At 39.9% G+C, this 16,519-nt stretch overlaps 2 protein-coding genes across 10 annotated transcripts in view; one reads left to right on the forward strand and one right to left on the reverse strand.

Moving 5' to 3' along the window:
* The window catches only part of LOC139160308 (uncharacterized), a 57,127-nt gene extending 54,370 nt beyond the window's left edge, over positions 1-2,757 (reverse strand). Inside the window, exon 1 of the mRNA XM_070738041.1 lies at positions 2,638-2,757. The gene's annotated coding sequence lies outside the window, so the exon portion shown is untranslated. The remainder of the gene's footprint in view (positions 1-2,637) is intronic.
* LOC139160309 (uncharacterized) overlaps positions 2,484-16,519 on the forward strand; it is a 35,910-nt gene continuing 21,874 nt past the window's right edge. Inside the window, exons 1-2 of one of the 9 annotated variants that reach the window (XR_011557919.1) lie at positions 2,484-2,716; positions 12,838-12,912. The gene's annotated coding sequence lies outside the window, so the exon portion shown is untranslated. Of the gene's footprint in view, positions 2,717-2,753; positions 2,898-3,083; positions 3,143-12,837; positions 12,913-16,519 lie in introns of those variants that run through there. The other 8 variants (XM_070738043.1, XM_070738044.1, XM_070738046.1 and 5 more) reach the window with 8 other exon arrangements.

Here is a 16,519-nt window from a genome sequence, read left to right on the forward strand (position 1 = left end):
CACCATCTGCACATGCGCAGACGGTGTTTTTACTTCCGCATCGCTACTTCGCGAAAACCCGCTCGTTGCGGGGGCTCCTGGAACGGAACCCTCGCAACGAGCGGGGGATCACTGTATAGGAATGGAAGAAAGGTGTAGAAGATATAGGAGAGCAATAGGACAGGGGATGGAAGGCACTCTAGTGCACTTGTACTCGTCCCTTACTGACCTCTTAGGAATCTGGAGAGGTCAACCGTGGATAATCTAAGGGTAAAGTGTTGGGGGTTTGGGGATGACACTATGGAGTCCGGTAATGAGTTCCACGCTTCGACAACTCGGTTACTGAAGTCATATTTTTTACAGTCAAGTTTGCAGTGGTTAATATTAAGTTTAAATCTGTTGTGTGCTCTTGTGTTGTTGTGGTTGAAGGTGAAGTAGTCGCCGACAGGCAGGACGCTGCAGCATATGATCTTGTGGGCAATACTTAGATCTTGTTTAAGGCGTCTTAGTTCTAAACTTTCTAGGCCCAGGATTGTGAGTCGCCCCTTAGCTGTTGAGGAAGAGCTTCATGTGTGTCTTTCTACCATTCCTGCCCTTTTGTGTTCATCGAAACAGGCCCAGGTTTCACACTAAGTGAGTATAAATACATTGGGAAACTATACATTATTATTAACTATATGTACAATATGTACTGTGTTAGAATGTCATTTTGGTTAGTGGTGTGCCCCAGATTTTGTAAATGTAAAAAACGTGCCGCGGCTCAAAAAAGGTTGAAAATCACAGTGCTATAGGATGTTGCAAGAATTTCCTTCTGGGTTCAGTTCCAAGTGGAGGGGAAAGACATTGGATTCATGAAAGTTGCTTGGAAAGGTGGTTTAATGATGGACAGGAGCACATGGCACAATCTCCTGAACAGAAAAGATGGATCACAGGGCTCCAGATGTTGGGTGAAGAGAAAAGGACAGTGGCCGAGAGTCTCTGAGTTTTTATAACCTCTGTTGGGCCCCAACTCATAGTTTCTTGTTCCTGTATAAGAAATGCAATCTGATTGGTGGTCGGACTTCCAGGGGCAACTCTGTAGGCTGTGTTTTTGAATTCAGGTTTCGTTGAGCCTTGCTGGGTGCTGATGTAATGAAAGCGCTTTGAGCAATTCCTAATATGGCTGTCTGAAGGAGGTAGATCTTTGTTATGTAGAATAGACTGGCCCAGGCTACTAACAAAGGAGGTGGGGTATAATGAACTGGTCCATTGCTTGATGGCACATTGACAAAGATGGGAGCTATTAAGAAGTGAGTCTTTTTTTCTGCCTAAAAGTAATAATAAATAACAACAATAACAATAACAATAATAATATCAATAATATCAATAATAATAATAATAATAATAATAATAATAATAATAATAATGAGAAGCAGCTAGAGAAATTAGTGAAATACGAAGATCTAAAAATCGAGCTGCAATGACTCTGGCATAAGCCCGTGAAAGTGGTCCCAGTGGTACTTGGCACACTGGGTGCAGTGCCAAAGGATCTCAGCGGACATTTGAAAACCATCGGAATTGACAAAATCTCCATCGGTCAATTGCAAAAGGCCGCTTTACTGGGATCGGCAAACATAATTCGCCGCTACATCACGCAGTCCTAGGTGCTTGGGAAGTGCCCGACTGGTGATGAAATACGAAATCCAGCATAGTGATCTCGTTTGCTGTGTTGTACTGACATAATAATAATAATAATAATAATAATAATAATAATAATAATAATAATAATTTATTAGATTTGTATGCCACCCCTCTCCAAAGACTCGTGTTTCATGTAAAAGACTCATGAGTCATGACTCATGTAAAAGCATGTTTCTGGGGATAATCTATATAATATTTGGCCTTTTTAATATAACCTAGGATATTTCATTTTTTCTAGGAGTGGGGAGAGTGCTAACTACCTACAATAGCAAGTGTGAAAGATGGTGATACTTTTTTCAGTGCCATTGTAACTTCAAAAAACCACTAAATGAACCGTTGTAAATTGAGGATGACCTGTATACACATGAATATATAATAGACAAATTAAGTGTGCTCTCTCAGCAACATTTGGATTATTTCTGGCAAATACTACATTCCTGTTCTCACTACTCAATCATCTGAAACATAAAAGGAAAAAGAAAAAAGAAATCGTAAACTTATACCAACTTTACAAAAAAAGGCTCCAGTGCTCATGTTTATTTAAAACTTGCCCATCACATAAGTTTTCAAAGTTGTCCAATAACGTTTGGACTATAAAACTATTAAATAGCAGCAAAAAGTGTACTCTACCTAACATACATCCAAATGAATACAACCCTGTGTATTTACCATATTACCTGGAGTTTGTCTACATTTGTTGTAGTAGCCCCCTCCTTTTTTTGAGTGTACCCTCCAATATACTACATAAAATATCAACTAGACTTCTCCGCCCCACCCTAAATACCTCAATATGCTCTGGTTTAATGCACTGAGGCTCAGTTCCATCTAGGTAGCCTTTGATGAGAGCTGTGGTCAAGTGAATGAGGAAGTTATGATCAAATTCATACACTCTAGAGCCGCAGGCTAGGGAGCTGTGTCAAGGCAACAGGTTTTTTTTTTTCATGTACTAAAGCAAACAAGACACCTTGAGGTATTTACCTTACACAGAGCTGTTTCCCAGTACAATCTATTTCACATGCTGGCTCCTGAAAACTCCTTTTAGGCCGATTGCTACCAGGTGAGTCAACCCACTTCCTCTTCTAACTTTGTAACTCTAACTTTGAAAGTGTGCCGCTATCCCAAGGGTATTGTTGAGACCGATTTCTGATTGTTTAAAGGTTCCGAAGTGGATTGAACAGGTGGTATAAAAGGTGGAGTTTAAGGAACTTCAAATTGCTTCCTCTATGGGACTGTGAAAGGTACAGCAGAAAGGAAAGCCTATCCTCCCCAAAATATCAGGTTTTTCCCTCTTCCAACCCCAGGCAATTTTATTTTGCTTTGCTCAATTTTTTTTGCTTTTGAACTGTTGGCTAGCAATAAGGACTGCTTCGTTTTTTTGTACCTGTGTTGTTATTTTTAAGGAGGGGTGTTTTTAAAATACTATACTGAAAGTGGTGTGTCTACTTCAAGAGTTTTTATACAGCCTATTGGGTCTTACTCCCAGGTAAACTGACTGTAGGGTTACAACAAACCCCCTTTAAAAGTAATTGTTGGCTACGCGGTTCCCAATTTTAGATTCCTGCAAATTTATTTTTTTTCCCTTATTCTAAAAAGGTGGGGGATAACATCTTAACTTCTAGGATGTAAATATTTAATTTCTTGAAAACAAGTACTGGAGCAGGGCTACCAACTCCTAAATCTGGAATTCCTACCTTGAAGCCAAGGTTTCCATATGGTTCAGCTACTAAATGATTATGCTCTCCAGGGGAGACCACAATGATTGATAAAGGCTTTTCTGCTAGTTATTTATGACAACATTGTTTATGCCACAGGGGGAGGATAATTTCATTTTCCCAATACTTTTAAGATGAAAATGTGAATTAAACGTATTTGCAAAGTGAAAGAGCAGCAGAGGAACGCGAATGAAGGCAAACCAAGCTAAATTTCAAGGTGTTTATGACATATAGATATGTTTATTGAACTTGTATGTTCCCCATCTCAGATTTCAAACATATATAAGCTCATATAGTTTAGGATGTATGAAATCAAGAGGATTTTGTCTTCCTTTATTCATGTGAGTTGCCCAGAGACTGTCAGAGTTGGGTGGCATACAACTTTAATAAATTATTATTCATTAAATGTGAGAACACTCTTGCCGAGGCCACATTTCCAATAATTCTACATGTAGTAATTAAAAAGTGTTTTTGATCTAGGCATTTCATTTTAAAAATTCCTTCTTTATTCAGTTTCAGTTGGCGTCCAGTCTCGGGAGCTGTTTCCATAAAATGCCTACCCTTCAGTTTCCAGCATATGAAAATGTGCCATGAAGGGTGAGGTTGGGTTTAAAAAAAAATCAAGATGGCAGCCACATTTTCACCATGGTGCCAACGAACAGAGAAGGGTTTCAAAGGGCCACCATCTGGATCTCCTTGGCGCTCTCATAGATAAACCCTTGAAACCCCTGGTCTCATTCCATTTTGTATTTTTTTAAAGATTCTGAGCTTCAATATGGAAAGGAAAGACAGGCTGTCTGTTGTGAAAGAGTCTATTGTCTTGTGTTTTGATTCAACATAAGCCTGTCAATGGCTTATTTTAGGAAACTTAGATGGTAGGGACCTGTAGCCTGAACCAAAGACGGAGGTAGACTGAGAGTTGATAGATAATACCCTAAGAATTTAGAAAATGTGACAAGGAATTTTGCCCAGATATTTTGTTCCTGGCCATATCCTTGCAAATATAGTGTCTTTGGTCCATGGAAAAGCTCTCCTGGATGGCAACGGTGTTCTTTATTTTTATGTTATTTATTTATTTTGTCAAGTATGTATTGGTAGTTTTGGGGGTTGGGTGATGATACTGCAGAGTCAAGTAGTGAGTTCCATGCATCAACTACTCGGTTACTAAAGTCGTATTTCTTGCAGTCGAGTTTGGAGCGGTTTACTTTAAATTTGTATCTTTTGTGTGCTTGTGTGTTGTTGTGGTTGAAGCTGAAGTAGTCGTTGACAGGAAGGACATTGTAGCAGATGATTTTATGAGCAATGCTTAAGTTTAAGGCAACATAGTTCTAAGCTTTCTAAACCTAGGATTGTAAGTCTAGTTGCGTAGGGTATTCTGTCGTGAGTGGAAGAGTGGAGGGCTCTTCTAGTAAAGTATCTGTGGACATTTTTTGAGTGTTTATGTCGGAAATGCAGTGTGGGTTTATTTATTTATTTTATTTATTCATTTGTCCAATACACAAATACATAGGAAGAAAAATAGACATGTAGTAATATATATAAGGGTAAAGTGAACTTAGAGGAGAAGATATATGAAAGAAAGAAAAGATATATGATAAGTGAGAGAAAGGAAAGACAATTGGACAGGGGACGAAAGGCACACCAGTGCACTTATGTACGCCCCTTACTGGCCTCTTAGGAACCTGGAGAGGTCAATCGTGGATAGTCTAAGGGAGAAATGTTGGGGGTTAGGGGTTGACACAATTGAGTCCGGCAATGAGTTCCACGCTTCGATAACTCGAATGTTGAAATCATATTTTTTACAGTCAAGTTTGGAGCGGTTCGTATTAAGTTTGAATCTGTTGCGTGCTCTTGTGTTGTTGCGGTTGAAGCTGAAGTAGTCATTGACTGGTAGGACGTTGCAGCATATGACCTTGTGGGCAATACTCAGATCGTGTTTTAGGCGCCGTAGTTCTAGGCTTTCTAGGCCCAGGATTGTTAGTCTATTTTCACAGGGTATTCTGTTTCGAGTGGAGGAGTGAAGGGCTCTTCTGGTCTGGCAAAAGTTTGTATGCTCTGGTTAGTAATGTGAGATTACCAGAGCAGAAGCTACGTAGGATTAGGTTAACAACTCTTGAAGCCTTTTTGGCGATGTTGGTGCAGTGAGCTTTGGCACTTAGGTCATTGAGTGCCTTCAACCTGCTTCTAAACTATTAATGTGCCAACTACCCCCAAACTGTTGAGGTTCTCTCTGTTAAATTGTCTCAAGATTCTTGGATTCCATTGAAACACTCAACCAGAAATTAGACACACAGGTTGATTTATGGTGAGTCAGAATTAACTCACACACACAGTCAATTGGACAGTTACAAAAATTAATTAAATGTGAGTACACTCTTGCCAAGACCACATTTCCAGCAATTCTTCATGTAGTAATTAAAAAGTGGTTTTGATCCAGGCATTTCATTTTTAAAATTCCTTCTTTCTTCAGTTTCTGGGCAGACAAAGGATTGGACCCAAATGACTTTTCTGTAGTACTGGAAGTTTTTTTTCTTTAAAAAAAAGTTAAATACAAGAAGGTTTGAACATGGTTTCTCTATATTTGTCGGTTAATACTTATTTACAGGGTTTGTATGTTGCATGGTTGTTCTTGACTTGTTTTTGAGTTACATTAGGTGGTGAGATTTGCTGATGTGGCTTCTAGTTTTCTTCAAGAAATGATACTTATTTGAAGTATCAATATTTACTTATTTGAAGTATCAACAATATGCAGAGCTATAGTATATGGTGTGGTATCTTGCTCAACAGTAATAGCTGTGAGAAGGATCTTGGAGTCCTAGTGGACAAGCATTTAAATATGAGCCAGCAATGTGCAGCAGCTGCAAAAAAAGCCAACACAGTTCTAGGCTGCATCAACAGAGGGATGGAATCAAGATCATGAGAAGTGTTAATACCACTTTATAAGGCCTTGGTAAGGCCACACTTGGAAGACTGCATTCGGTTTTGGTTGCCACAATGTAAAAAGGGTATTGAGACTCTAAAAAGAGCACAAAGAAGAGCAACAAAGATGATTAGGTGACTGGAGGCTAAAACATATGAAGAACAATTGCAGGAACTGGGCATGGCTAGTTTAACGAAAAGAAAGACCAGGGGAGACATTATAGCAGTGTTCCAATATCTCAGGGGCTTCCACAAAAAAGAGGGAGTCCACCTATTCTCCAAAGCACCTGAGAGTAGAACAAGAAGCAATGGGTGGAAACTAAACAAGGAGCGAAGCATCTTAGAACTAAGGAGAAATTTCCTGACAGTTAGAACAATTAATTCATGGAACAACCTGCCTCCAGAAGTTGTGAATGCCCCAACACTGGAAGTTTTTAAGAAGATGTTGGATAAACATCTGTGTGGAGTTGTGTAGGGTTTGCTGCTTAAACCGGGGGTTGGACTAGATTCTAGAAGACCTCCAAGTCCCTTCCAACTCTGTTGTCATTGTTGTTGTTGTTGTTGTCGTTATTATTATTATTATTATTATTATTATTATTATTATTATTATTATTATTATTGAAGTACAGTATTTTTGTTTCTGCTAAGCCAGCTAACGTGGTTCATTCCTGCTATGGGGTGAAGCCTGAGGCACCCACAGCCACAACGAGGTTTGTTATGTTATGTGAAGACAGCCATCCCATTTTGGTACTCTCTTCTGTCACGCATTAAGTCAATGTTCCTCAAACTCGGAAGCTTAAGGAGTTGAATTCCCAAGGAAATAGGCTGTCTGGGAATTCTACACATCTTCAAACTTCCAAGATTGAAAAACCCTGTGACAGATGTATTGTTGTTATTCCATCAGCAGTTGTTGTAGTTACAGTGTTTTTCTTGCTGTTTTTTAAAGAGTTGAATGTGTAGCTTTACACAATGTTATTGTTTATCCTCTCTTTTCTACCTCTTCCTTAGAAATAACTTTCTAATGTGACAATGAATTATGTCCCAGCAGGAGCTAGCACCCAGCTGAACTTGCCTGGGCATGGGACATGCCCTGGCTAGTGTTACATATTGAATATACAGTATATATACTGCTCAAAAAAATAAAAGGGAACACTTAAACAACACCATATAACTCCAAGTAAATCAAACTTCTGTGAAATCAAACTGTCCACTTAGGAAGCAACACTGATTGACAATCAATTTCACATGCTGTTGCGCACATTCCTTTCACAAACTGCTCAAAACCCACCTCTGTCATCAGGCATGGGGAAATTGACCCCCTGGTCCGTTTCCGCTTTACGTATGGTCTGTATGAGATAGAAACATAGAAGACTGACAGCAGAAAAAGACTTCATGATCCATCTAGTCTGCCTTTATACTATTTCCTGTATTTTTATCTTAGGATGGATATATGTTTATCCCATGCATGTCTAAATTCAGTTACTGTGGATTTACCAACCACGTCTGCTGAAAGTTTGTTTCAAGCATCTACTACTCTTTCAGTAAAATAATATTTTCTAATGAATCTTTTTTTCCTATCGCTCTCCGTTTTTTCAGCATCAATCATTTTCATTTTCATTTCATTAGAAAGAGCATGGTTTTTTATATCATATATGTTGTTTTTGTGATGGTTTCTTTTCAAGTAAGGCTTCAATTTCACCTGGTCCGGTTGACAAAGAATGACCCTATTTTATTTATTTATTTTATTTATTTATTCAATTTTTTATGCCGCCCTTCTCCTTAGACTCAGGGTGGCTTACAACATGTTAGCAATAGCACTTTTTAACAGAGCCAGTATATGCCCCCACAATCTGGGTCCACATTTTACCCACCTCGGAAGAATGGAAGGCTTGAGCAGGAAGTGAGATTTGAACTGCTGACCTACAGATCTACAGTCAGTACTTACTTGTTTGTTTGTTTGCTTGCTTGCTTGCTTGCTTGCTTGCTTGCTTGCTTGCTTGCTTGCTTGCTTGCTTGCTTGATTGTTTGTTTGTTTGTTTGTTTGTTTGTTTATTTATTTTGTCCAATACACAATGAGGGTTTTAGTGGGTATACACATAGTAAAATACATGATAAAGGTTATAGAGGAGATACTCATAGTAAAATATATCTAAGAAAGAATAGAAGAGAAGTTATAGGAATAGAACATATCAATGAATGAATAGAATAAGAGATATAGGAGATATAGGAGAGCAATAGGACAGGGGACGGAAGGCACTCTAGTGCACTTGTACTCGCCCCTTACTGACCTCTTAGGCATCTGGATAGGTCAACCGTGGATAATCCAAGGGTAAAGTGTTGGGGGTTTGGGGATGACACTATGGAGTCTGGTAATGATTTCCACGCTTCGACAACTCGGTTACTGAAGTCATATTTTTTACAGTCAAGTTTGGAGCGGTTAATATTAAGTTTAAATCTGTTGTGTGCTCTTGTGTTGTTGTGGTTGAAGCAGAAGTAGTCGCCGACAGGCAGGACATTGCAGCATATGATCTTGTGGGCAATACTTAGATCTTGTTTAAGACATCTTAGTTCTAAGCTTTCTAGGCCCAGGATTGAAATTCTAGTCTCGTAGGGTATTCTATTTCGAGTGGAGGAGTGAAGGAGTGAACTCTTCTGGTGAAATATCTTTGGACATTTTCAAGGGTGTTAATATCTGAGATGCGATATGAGTTCCAAGCGGATGAGCTGTATTCGAGGATGGGTCTGGTGAAAGTTTTGTAAGCTCTGGTAAGTAGTGTGAGATTGCTAGAGCAGAAGCTACGTAGGATTAGGTTATAACTCTTGAAGCCTTCTTGGCTATGTTGTTGCAGTGGGATTTAGCACTTAAGTCTTTTGTTATTAATATACTGAGGTCTTTAACCGAGTGGGGATTATCTGTGATAATTTGATTATTCAGTTCGTATTTGAAGTTCAGATTCTTCTTCCCAATGTGTAGGATACAGCATTTGCTAGTTGAGATTTGGAGTTGCCATGTGTTAGACCACTCAGAAACAGAGTTCAAGTCTTTTTGGAGAGTTATTATATTGGACCAGGGGCATTTTCAGCAAAAAAAAAAAAAATGTCAGCAGGCATTACGAGTCTAGAAAGCTTAGAACTAAGGCACCTAAAACACGATTTAAGTATTGCCCACAAGATCATAGGCTGCAACGTCCTACCTGTCAATGACTACTTCAGTTTCAACCGCAACAACACAAGAGCACGCAACAGATTCAATCTTAATATTAACCGCTACAAACTTAACTGTAAAAAATATGACTTTAACAATCGAGTTGTCGAAGCGTGGAACTCATTACCGGACTCAATAGTGTCAACCCCTAACCCCCAACATTTCTCCCTTAGACTCTCCACGATTGACCTCTCCAGGTTCCTAAGAGATTAGTAAAGGGCGTACATAAGTGCACTAGTGTGCCTTTCATCCCCTGTCCAATTGTCTTTCCTTTATCTCATATATCATATATATTTTCTTCCTTTCATATATCTTCTCCTCTATTTTTACATATTATCTTTATATATATTACTTCATGTCTATTCTCTTCCATATGTATTGTGTATTGGACAAATGAATAAATAAAATAAATAAATAAATAAATTATACTTTAACATATCTGGTGAGACGATCCTGGTTTACAAAAGTCCACCTTCTCTTTGGGGAACACTGGATCTTATCAGGCTGGCAGCAAGGTTTGAAAAGATGAAATCTTTGTTGTTGAAAGAGGAGGAGTTGAATGTCCACAAGGAGGACTTTTTATTTGTTGACATAATCCTAGTGCTACAAGGAAGTGATCTCTGCTTGCAAATGGTTTATAATCCAAAGAAAGAATGTCCTGTGCCATGAATCACTTATTTCTTTCGAGGAGAAGTACACACAGCATGAAATCGGTATCTCTTGCCTCACTAACTCCATTCTCGAGAACAAAGGATTTAGGGGTGGCCCAGTAGTTACAATATAGTGTTGCAGGCTAATTCTACTAACTGCCAGGAGTTCGATTCTCACGGACTCAAGGTTGACTGCACCTTTCATCCTTTCTGAGGTCAGTAAATGGGGACCAAGATTGTTGGGGGACCCTATGCTGCATATTTATTTATTTATTTATTTAGTGGATTTGTATGCTGCCCCTCTCCAAGGACTTGGGGCGACTCACAACATATCACAAGAACATAGCAACATAGAAACATAGAAGATTGACGGCAGAAAAAGACCTCATGGTCCATCTAGTCTGCCCTTATACTATTTTCTGTATTTTACCTTAGGATGGATATACAGTGATCCCTCGATTATCGCGAGGGTTCCGTTCCAAGACCCCTCGCGATAATTGATTTTTCGCGATGTAGGGTTGCGGAAGTAAAAACACCATCTGCGCATGCGCGCCCTTTTTTCATGGCCGCGCATGCGCAGATGGTGGAGTTTGCGTGGGCGGCGGGGAAGACCCAGGGAAGGTTCCTTCGGCCGCCCAGCAGCTGATCTGCTCGGCAGCGCAGCAGCAGCGACCAGACGAAGATCGGGGTTTCCCCTTTGCGTGGGCGGCGGGGAAACCCCGATCTTCGTCTGCTCGCTGCTGCTGCGGCTGCCCAGCAGCTGATCTGCTCGGCAGCGCAGCAGCAGCGAGCAGACAAAGATCGGGGTTTCCCCACCGCCCACGCAAAGGGGAAACCCCGATTCGGCTCCTCGCTGCGCTGCCGAGCAGATCAGCTGCTGGGCGGCCAAAGGAACCTTCCCTGGATCTTCCTCGCTGATGCCCCCGCTCGCCTGCCCGCCCGCCCGCCCGCCGCCCGCCCGCCGCCCGCCAGCAAGAGGGGGAGAGATAGAGAAAGAGAGAGAAGGAAAGAAAGAGATGAGAGAGGGAGGAAGAGAGTGTGAGAGAGGAAGAAGCAAGATAGAGAAAGAGAGAAAGAAAGATGAGAAAGGAAGGAAGAGAGTGACGTCATCGGGTGGGAAAAATCGCGATATAGCGTTTCGCGAAGGACGAGATCGCGAAAATTGAGGGATCACTGTATGTTTATCCCAGGCATGTTTAAATTCAGTTACTGTGGATTTACCAACCACGTCTGCTGGAAGTTTGTTCCAAGGATCTACTACTCTTTCAGTAAAATAATATTTTCTCACGTTGCTTTTGATCTTTCCCCCAAGAGTTTCCCATAATAGTTGCAATAACGAACAGTTGGTTTTTATATACCAGTAGGACTACTTAGTGGTTTTTTCCCTCATAGGAGACCTTTGGAAAACCTCTTTTGTGTCAACCTAACATCCCCCAATGGACTGATTAACTGCTTTATACAAAATAATAAATAGCCCTAATTTTGCTGCGCTCTACATCTATTCCACACCATACATATAATTATCTCTGATTACCAATTTTTCATTAGGGAAAAAAGCCAGTTATTACTGGAATGATTATGAAAAAGATCAGATACCTGCACTTATCTATAAAAATAACTAAAGTTAGAAACTAAATAACATAGAAACATAGAAGATTAACAGCAGAAAAAGACCTTATGGTCCATCTAGTCTGCCCTTATACTATTCCCCGTATTTTTCATTGGGGGAAAAAGCCAGTTATTATGGGATAGATAGACTATGAAAAAGATCAGATACCTGCAATTATTTATAAAAATAACTAAAGTCTCATTACATAGAAACATAGAAGATTAAAAGCAGAAAAAGACCTCATGGTCCATCTAGTCTGCCCTTATACTATTCCCCGTATTTTATCTTAGGAGGGATATACTGTATGTTTAAATTCAGTTACTGTGGATTTACAAACCACGTCTGCTGGAAGTTTGATCCAAGCATCTACTACTCTTTCAGTAAAATAATATTTTCTCATGTTGCTTCTGATCTTTCCCCCAACTAACTTCAGATTGTGTCCCCTTGTTCTTGTATTCACTTTCCTATTAAAAACACTTCCCTCCTGAACCTTATTTAACCCTTTGACATTTTTAAATGTTTCGATCGTGTCCCCCCTTTCCCTTCTGTCCTCCAGACTATACAGAGTGAGTTCATTAAGTCTTTCCTGATACGTTTTAAATTTCTTGACTTGTTTAGCACTTGTACAGCACTGTGAAGCTCCATTCACTGGCAGCCTTTGCTGATTAATGGAATGCACACTTGGATTGTAAGAATGAGATTGACTGGTTTTGTTTTTTTTAAAATAAATTGGGGTTTTAGATTGTTAGTTTTAGTTTTAAAATTGGATTGTATTGTTTCTTTTATATGTTGTAAGCCGCCCCAAGTCTTCGGAGAGGAGCAGTATATAAATCCTATAAACAGACAAACAAATATAAGTGCTATTGCTATTTCTCAACTTTGGCATCCTTAAGACCTGTGGACTTCATCTCCCAGAATTCCCCTCTTCACCTGAGTCAAAATGATCTTTTATGTGTTAAACTGCCAAATGTTTTGACAAAGCCTACCTCTGCTCTCTTCCCGGTCTCCCAAGCTCCTCTCTTACAGCCCTCGTCCACATTAGGTGGCGTTGAATAATGAATATTGCCTTTCTTTAATTCATAGGATCGAGGGGTTTGCCTCTCTGAAAGAACTGAACTGGGGTTTGATCTTGTTCTGCTTCTCCACCTCCCTGGCCAGGTACCTTTCAGATATGTTGGCTTATTGATCTCCTTGCTAATTTGCAGGCTGCTCAGGAACAGATGGTTGAAGCTGTGGACTCAGTGAGGGCAGATGCTGAGCTGTTCTCAGTCCTTAGGGGAGGCCATTGCCTTGCCTTGCTTTTTCCTTTCCCCCCTTTCTCCCTTCCTCTTTTTCGTTCCCTTTTTCATTCCTCCTCTTTTCTTTTCCTCCCATTTTTCTTTCATTTTCTCTCCTTTTTCCCCTTCACCCCCTTTCTTTCCCTTCCTTTCTTTTTCCTTCCCTTCCTTTCTTCCCTTTTCATTTCCTCTTTTTCGTTCCCCTTTTTCATTCCTCCTCTTTTCCTTTCCTCCCATTTTTCTTTCATTTTCTATCCTTTTTTCCCTTCACCCCCTTTCTTTCCCTTCCTTTCTTTTTCCTTCCCTTCCTTTCTTCCCTTTTCATTTCCTCTTTTTCGTTCCTCTTTTTCATTCCCCCTCTTTTCCTTTCCTCCCATTTTTCTTTCATTTTCTCCCCCTTTTTGCCCCTTTCATCCCCGTTCTTTCCCTTCCTTTCTTTTTCCTTCCCTTCCTTTCCTCCCTTTTCATTTCCTCTTTTTCGTTCCCCTTTTTCATTCCTCCTCTTTTCCTTTCCTCCCATTTTTTCTTTCATTTTCTCCCCCTTTTTTCCCTTCACCCCCTTTCTTTCCCTTCCTTTCTTTTTCCTTCCCTTCCTTTCTTCCCTTTTCATTTCCTCTTTTTCGTTCCCCTTTTTCATTCCTCCTCTTTTCCTTTCCTCCCATTTTTTCTTTCATTTTCTCCCCCTTTTTGCCCCTTTCATCCCCCGTTCTTTCCCTTCCTTTCTTTTTCCTTCCATTCCCTTCCTTTCTTCCCATTTCTTTTCCTCTTTTCCTTTCTCCTTTTTTCATTCCTCCTCTTTTCCTTTCCTCCCATTTTCTTTCATTTTCTCTCCTTTTTTTCCTTTCACCCCCTTTCTTTCCCTTTTTCTCTTTCCTTTCCTCCCCTCTCCTTGTCTTTTCCTTTCCTCTTTTTTGTTCCCCCTTTTCATTCCTCCTCTTTTCTTTTTCTCCCATTTTCTTTCATTTTCTCTCCTTTTCCCCTTCACCCCCTTTCTTTCCCTTCCTTTCTTATTTGTGGATGCCGCAAAGTCCCTGTGGGGAACAGGGTCTTCAGAGGGACTTAGGGCAACCCAGACGTGTGGGGTCACTCACGAATTCGAATCCTAGAAAGAAAACTTGGACACATTTCTCTCTGGGTGAAATGACACAGTTTTGGGCCGTGCACTTCCTTTTATTGGGGGGAATATGCAAATTAGGTAAGGTTATACGTATATGTCAAGTGGTATACAAACATCCAATAACATGACTCTAAGATATGACACAACTTCCGAGTCCTTCCTATCTACATATGGCACGTAACTAGCTTCTACTGAATAAATGTCTCTTATGGCCAATTTCCTGGGCCCCTTTGTTGTGAATATGGTTATCTCCTGTTTACCACAAAGCAAGGTCTTTTATTGCTGCTTTCGTCCTGTTTACCCCAGGAAATGTAAATATGCATCCTCTTATCACACAGTTCTCATCCTGCTGGCACATTCTTGTTATTCAAGGGGAGCTGCCATGAACCGCTTTATGGCCAGTCACTTCCTCAAGCAGAGTTCACCAGAAATGCAGACTTGTCCTTATGTGGTTTTTATGTTCAGTCCTATTCTGGCTAATGGAATAAAAGTGTATAAGACATTTATGTTAGAAGTCCAGATATTAAATCCTATCCTAACATGATATGACAGCCACACTTTTTCCTTCAATTCCGTTCTTCCCTTTACATTTCCTCTTTTTCTTTCCCCTTTTTTCATTCCTCCTCTTTTCCTTTCCTCCCATTTTTCTTTCACTTTATCTCCTTTTTTCCTTTCACCCTCCTTTCTTTCTCTTTCTTTTTCCTTTCTTTTCCTACCCCCTTTCTTCCCTTTTCCTTTCCTCTTTTCTTTTCCCCTTTTTCATTCCTCTTCTTTTCCTTCCCTCCCATTTTTCTTTCATTTTATCTCCTTTTTTCCTTTCACCCTCCTTTCTTTCTCTTTCTTTTTCCTTTCTTTTCCTACCCCCCTTTCTTCTCTTTTCCTTTCCTCTTTTCTTTTCCCCTTTTTCATTCCTCCTCTTTTCCTTCCCTCCCATTTTTCTTTCATTTTATCTCCTTTTTTCCTTTCACCCTCCTTTCTTTCTCTTTCTTTTTCCTTTCTTTTCCTACCCCCCTTTCTTCCCTTTTCCTTTCCTCTTTTCTTTTCCCCTTTTTCATTCCTCCTCTTTTTCTTCCCTCCCATTTTTCTTTCATTTTCTCTCCTTTTTTCCTTTTGCCCTCATTTCTTTCTCTTTCTTTTTCCTTTCTTTTCCTACCCCCCTTTCTTCCCTTTTCCTTTCCTCTTTTCTTTTCCCCTTTTTCATTCCTCCTCTTTTCCTTCCCTCCCATTTTTCTTTCATTTTATCTCCTTTTTTCCTTTCACCCTCCTTTCTTTCTCTTTCTTTTTCCTTTCTTTTCCTACCCCCCTTTCTTCTCTTTTCCTTTCCTCTTTTCTTTTCCCCTTTTTCATTCCTCCTCTTTTCCTTCCCTCCCATTTTTCTTTCATTTTATCTCCTTTTTTCCTTTCACCCTCCTTTCTTTCTCTTTCTTTTTCCTTTCTTTTCCTACCCCCCTTTCTTCCCTTTTCCTTTCCTCTTTTCTTTTCCCCTTTTTCATTCCTCCTCTTTTTCTTCCCTCCCATTTTTCTTTCATTTTCTCTCCTTTTTTCCTTTTGCCCTCATTTCTTTCTCTTTCTTTTTCCTTTCTTTTCCTACCCCCCTTTCTTCCCTTTTCCTTTCCTCTTTTCTTTTCCCCTTTTTCATTCCTCCTCTTTTTCTTCCCTCCCATTTTTCTTTCACTTTATCTCCTTTTTTCCTCCCCTCCTTTCTTTCTTTCTCTTTCTTTTTCCTTTCTTTTCCTACCCCCCTTTCTTCTCTTTTCCTTTCCTCTTTTCTTTTCCCCTTTTTCGTTCCTCCTCTTTTCCTTTCCTCCCATTTTTCTTTCACTTTATCTCCTTTTTTCCTTTCACCCTCCTTTCTTTCTTTCTCTTTCTTTTTCCTACCCCCCTTTCTTCCCTTTTCCTTTCCTCTTTTCTTTTCCCCTTTTTAATTCCTCCTCTTTTCCTTTCCTCCCATTTTTCTTTCACTTTATCTCCTTTTTTCCTTTCACCCTCCTTTCTTTCTCTTTCTTTCTTTTTCCTTTCTTTTCCTACCCCCTTTCTTCCCTTTTCCTTTCCTCTTTTCTTTTCCCCTTTTTCGTTCCTCCTCTTTTCCTTCCCTCCCATTTTTCTTTCACTTTATCTCCTTTTTTCCTTTCACCCTCCTTTCTTTCTCTTTCTTTTTCCTTTCTTTTCCTACCCCCCTTTCTTCCCTTTTCCTTTCCTCTTTTCTTTTCCCCTTTTTCATTCCTCCTCTTTTCCTTCCCTCCCATTTTTCTTTCACTTTATCTCCTTTTTTCCTTTCACCCTCCTTTCTTTCTCTTTCTTTTTCCTTTCTTTTCCTACCCCCCTTTCTTCCCTTTTCCTTTCCTCTTTTCTTTTCCCCTTTTTCATTCCT

The sequence above is a fragment of the Erythrolamprus reginae genome, chromosome 2 (assembly GCF_031021105.1).
Source record: "Erythrolamprus reginae isolate rEryReg1 chromosome 2, rEryReg1.hap1, whole genome shotgun sequence".
Taxonomy (NCBI): domain Eukaryota; kingdom Metazoa; phylum Chordata; class Lepidosauria; order Squamata; family Dipsadidae; genus Erythrolamprus; species Erythrolamprus reginae.